The sequence below is a fragment of the Nicotiana tomentosiformis genome, chromosome 2, assembly GCF_000390325.3.
Source record: "Nicotiana tomentosiformis chromosome 2, ASM39032v3, whole genome shotgun sequence".
Taxonomy (NCBI): domain Eukaryota; kingdom Viridiplantae; phylum Streptophyta; class Magnoliopsida; order Solanales; family Solanaceae; genus Nicotiana; species Nicotiana tomentosiformis.
In genome coordinates this window covers 71,480,927-71,486,926 of record NC_090813.1, presented here as the reverse complement: position 1 = coordinate 71,486,926, position 6,000 = coordinate 71,480,927, and positions in this window count along the sequence as shown.

Here is a 6,000-nt window from a genome sequence, read left to right as displayed (position 1 = left end):
TTGTATGAAAATTGTATCTAAGTTGTATGATGTTGTAGTTGCACTTAATTGGGTAAGAATGATGTATGAAAGTTATAGATGAAATATAAATAAGTTGTATATTGTATAATTAGTTGTATGATTTTTTTTAGTATTTATGTTGTTGTAGTTATATCAAATTTGTATTAAATTTGTATGAAATTTATTTTTAATTTGTATGATGTTGTACCATACATTATTCTTTTCTATTCGATTTGTTAAAGAAAGAAAAATAGAGAATGAATTCCAAATTTGACTCATGTGCACTGATTCGTGTTTGTTTCAAACTGAAATACTTGAATATTGTAGCAACAATAGTGACTTATAAGGGCAATCTATAAGTAATTAATTTGATTACACATGCTAAATTAACTATTAGCGTAAATATTTTTATTTTATTTTTGGAGTTGCGCTACAATATTCCGATTCTTGATGATGGCCCTAACAATAGCGTGGATATACATGTGATACACAATTGATACAAATATGATACATATGTGATATACAAATGATACACATATCATTTCTTTTTCATGTTCAGTTTTTACTTCGAATTTTCAATTCAAACCACCTCAAAATTTCACCAAATCATGCCAAAAATGAGATTCAAGCTCCTTAAGATGTACCCAATCTATTATAATAACACCCACTCAAAAGAAAGAAAAAAATTGATATTTTTTGCTACAAATAGCTAATTGGCTAATATTAGTAATACTTGGCTAATATTAGTAATTATTTATGAATTGGCCAATTTTTTAATGAGTTACTTATAAATGGACATAGCTGGTAGTTTCCCTACTTTCTTCTATATCAATGTAGAGACCAAACTATTATAATAAGAGAAAGCAAATAGTCAAGTCTCGAGAGGAAAGAAATGTGATCGATTGAATTATTGACTTAAGATGCAACGAAAAAATGTAAATAAATAAAGGCAAAATGCCGCATAAATTACTAAAGTTTATTTCAAAATTACCATTTAATATTAAATTACATAAAATTTAAAAAGGGTTTTTACCTATCTACACTACATATGAAATTTATTTACCCTCTCTAATCAAGTTTTAACTTAATTACATGGTCATATACAATTTTACCAAGTTTGTACAAATTAGTTTTAAATGAGTATCCCTTGATTGTAGCATTTTAATTTAGTAAATCCCTTTAAACTGTCACGACCCCAAATTCCCTCCGTAGGATGTCGTGATGGCACCTAGTCTCTCAGACTAGGTAAGCCTATCAATACGGAATAACAATAGAAATCTGAAATAAATAATCTTCATATTCACTTAATTTCAGCTCCCAAAATTCGGTAGAAATAAGTCAAAAGCTTCTAAGAATTTATCCTCAATGTATCTATATATATCAAGGTCTAAGAAAAATAAGGAAGCAATATAATAATGATAGAAGGGGACTTTGTAGTCTGCAGACATTGGCAGATATACCTCGAAGTCTCCGTACACAGGTAGCCCACTGATGTCTGGCCTGGTAGGATGTACCTGGATCTGCACAAAATGATATGCAGAAGCGTAGTATGAATACACCACGGCGGTACCCAATAAGTGCCAAGCCTAACCTCGGTAGAATAGTGGCGAGGTCAGGTCAGGCCCTACTGGAATAATAAAAGAAAAGGTAAAATGCTTAACAATATAATAAAAATGAAATGACAATGGAAATGAATCAAGTAAGTAGTATGTCATCAATTAACTACGCAAAATAATGGCAAATAATACCTCGTGGAAACAAAACAGAATTCTTTTTAACTTTAAAAAAATCACAACAATAATCAAAGGCAACTGCGGCCATAAATCAATATCAACAAAGGCACTCCCGAGGTACCGCCTCGTAGTCCCAAATCATAAATAAATTCAAAATATCTCATTTTCTTATATTACCGCGGGAGCCTTTACATTTAATTTTAAAGAAAATATTTTTCCCGAAATAGCATCCCTCGTTTTAGCCACCCTTATCACACCGCATGACTTCTAGTAGTTTCCCTACTAGCCACGCGTATCAAGTCACCCTTATCTCACCGCATGTGTTTCAACACCCAGACCTTATACTACTGCATGCGTATCAAGATCACAATATATCACAATTTGCACCTCAAGTGCTCAAATATTTTAATTTGCCAAAATAAACAACATCAACAATACTTTCCACAACATGGAGCTCATGACTCAATCACAATGAGTACAAAAATCTCACAAAATATTCGGGAATTAAATAACTCAGCAAAAATAATATTTACAAAATTTTAATATGTTTCCTCAGTTCCAAATTTAAAATATCAAATACTTCATAATAATAATATTTAAATTAAAGAAATTCCACCTTCAAATAATGCACAGAATAAAAAAAACCAAGTTTCAGCTAAACAGGTAAACACAATTAGCAGGAGAAAGTCAAGCAAATTTAAAGTATATAAATCAGATCAATGATGGAGAATATAATAAGATTTAATAATTTAATTAATATGCAATAGTGATCTACACAATTTAAGAACATAATCTTTCACATTTAGCCCGTGTACACACTCGTCACCTCGTATACACGACTTTCACCACATTACAATTATCACATCAATACCAATCCCAGGGGAAATTTCTCCAACACAAGGTTAGACATGTTACTTACCTCGACTTGCTCCAATTTAATCAAGTAGTATGCCTTTTCCTCGATTTTCCGACTCCAATCGACTCGAATCTAGTCATAATTAATTCGATACAATCAACAAAAATTATAGAATCAATTCCATAAGAAAGTACTATATTTTTCAATAAAAATTCGAAATTAACTCAAAAGAATCGCCCGTGGGGCCCATGTCTCGGAATCCGGAGAAACTCACAAAATCCGACAACCCATTCAATTACGAGTCCAACCATACTAGTTCCACTCAAATCCGACTTCGAATCGACATTCAAATCCCAAAAATTCATTTTATAAAATTTCTACAATTTTTTTCAAATTTCCATCTCAAAATACTAATTGGATGATGAAAACAACGATATATTCATGTATGTTAACAAAATCTAAGTTAGAATCACTTACCTTGATGAATTTCTTGAAAAATCCACGCAAAATCGTCACAAACCGAGCTCTCTAGGTTCCAAAAGTGAAATAATACCCTAGGCCTCGGTTATATAATACATTCTCTAAACTCACCATGAGCAGTCCGCACAATTCCAAGTGCGGCCGCACATCTCAGCTCCTGCGGTCGCACAAAAATTGTGCGGCCGCACACTCTTGGTGACTGCACTGCCAGGCTTTAGTATTTTGGCCATAACTTTCTCTACAGATGTCCAAATGATTGGTCTTTACCTTTCTAGAAACTAGATATGAAGGGCTACAATTTTTGGTTTTGAATCATCTCAAAATTCCTTGTGGATCAAAAGATATAAGCTTCTAAAGTCGGACCATCGAATCTGAGAGTTCCTGAGTGCGGCCGCACACATAATTGTACGGCCCGTACAGTCCTCTGCGGACTGAAGTGCGGCCGCACACAAAATTGTGCGGTCCGCACAATTCCCCTGAGGTCCGCACTTCCCTTTTGCCTCAGCACTCCCAAAATGTGCGGTCCGCACTTCCAAAGACCCCCAGAACAATATTAGAGTGTCGAAAAGCCCGTACTCTCTCAAAACTCACCCCGAAACTCACCCGAGGCCCCCGGGACCTCAACCAAACATACCAACCAATCCTAAAATACCATACGAACTTAGTCGAGTCTTCAAATCACGTCCAACAACACTAAAATCACAATTCACACCCCAATTCAAGCTTATTGAAACTTAAGAATTTCTAACTTCTACATTCGATGTCGAAACCTATCAAATCAAGTCCGGTTGACCTCAAATTTTGCACACAAGTCATAAATGACATAATGGAGCTATGAAAATTTTTAGAACTAGATTACGATCCCGATATCAAAAAGTCAACTCTCTGGTCAAACTTCCAAACTTAAATTTCCTATTTTAGCCATTTCAAGCCTAATTTAACTATGGACTTCCAAATAAAAATCTGAACACACTCCTAAGCCCAAAATTACCATACGGAGCTGTTGGAATCATCAAAATTTTATTCCGGGATTATTTGCACATAAGTTGTCATCCGGTCACTATTTGAACTTAAGCTTTAAAACTTGACACTAAGTGTTCCAATTCATTCCAAAACCTCACCGGACCTAAACCAATTACTCCGGCAAGTCATATATCAATTATAAAGTACAGAATGAGCAGTAAATAGGGGAATTGGGCTACAACTTTTAAAATGACCGGCTAGGTCGTTACATCCTCCCCCTCTTAAACAATCGTTCGTCCTCGAACGAGCATAGAGACATACCTGAAGTGGTGAAAAGATGAGGATAATGGCTGCGCATATCCTGCTCGGTCTCCCAAGTCGCCTCGTCGACCGGATGACCCCTCCACTGTACCTTCACGGAAGCAATATTCTTTGACCTCAGCTTTCGAACCTGCTTGTCCAAAATAGCCACTGGTTCCTCAACATAATATAAATCCTTGTCCAACCGAACTGAACTGAAGTCTAACACATGAGACAGATTGCCGTGATACTTCCGGAGCATAGAAACATGGAATACCGGATGAACTGCAGAGAGACTAGGTGGTAGTGTAAGTCTGTAAGCCACTTCTCCAACTCTCTCAAGAATCTCAAAAGGTATGATATACCTCGGGCTCAACCTGCCCTTCTTTCCGAACCTCATAATACCCTTCATAGGCAAAACCCAGAGCAAGACCTGCTCACCAACCATGAATGCAACATCACGAACCTTTCGATTCACATAACTCTTCTATCTAGATTGGGTTGTACGAAGTCGATCCTGAATCAATTTAACCTTTACCAAGGCATCCTGAACCAAGTCTGTACCCAATAGTCTAGCTTCTCCTGGTTCGAACCAACCCACTGGAGACCGACACCGCCTACCATATAAGGCCTCATATGGAGTCATCTGAATGCTCGACTGGTAACTGTTATTGTAAGCAAACTCCGCAAGTGGTAAGAGCTGATTCCAAGCACCCCCAAAATCTATCACACACGCACAAAGCATATCCTCCAATATCTGAATAATGCGTTCGGACTGCCCGTCTGTCTGAGGGTGAAATGTTGTACTCAACTCCACACGAGTACCCAACTCTCGTTGTACAACCCTCCAAAACCGTGAGGTAAACTATGTACCCCGGTCAGAGATGATAGATACTGGTATGCCATGAAGTCTGACAATCTCGCGAATATAGACTCGAGCCAACTGCTCGGAAGAATAGGTAGTCATCACAGGAATGAAATGAGCTGACTTGGTTAGCCTATCCACAATTGCCCAAACTGCATCAAACTTCCGCTGAGTCCGTGGAAGACCAACAACGAAATCCATAATGATCCGCTCCCATTTCCCCTCCGAAATTTCTAACTTTTGAAGCAATCCATTTGGCTACTGATGCTCATATTTTACCTCCTGACAATTGAGACAACGAGCTGCATACTCCACTATGTCTTTCTTCATCCGGCTCCACCAATAGTGTTGTCTCAGGTCCTAATATATCTTTGTAGCACCCGGATGAATGAAGTATCGTGAACTGTGAGCCTCTTGGAGAATCAACTCATGCAAACCCTCTACATTAGGTACACATAGCCTGCCCTGCATCCGTAATACACCATCATCTCCAATAGTGACTTCCTTGGAATCACCGTGCTGAACCGTGTCCTTAAGGACAAGCAGATGGGGGTCATCATACTGACGCTCTCGGATACGATCATACAGAGAAGACTGGGAAACCACACAAGCCAAAACTCGACTCTGCTCGGAAATATCCAACCTGACAAACTGGTTGGCTAAGGCCTGAACATCCAAGGCTAAAGGTCTCTCTACTACCGGTAAATATGCTAAGCTGCCCAAACTCTCCGCCTTACGACTCAAGGCATCGGCCACTACATTGGCCTTCCCGAGATGATAGATAATGGTGATATCATAATCCT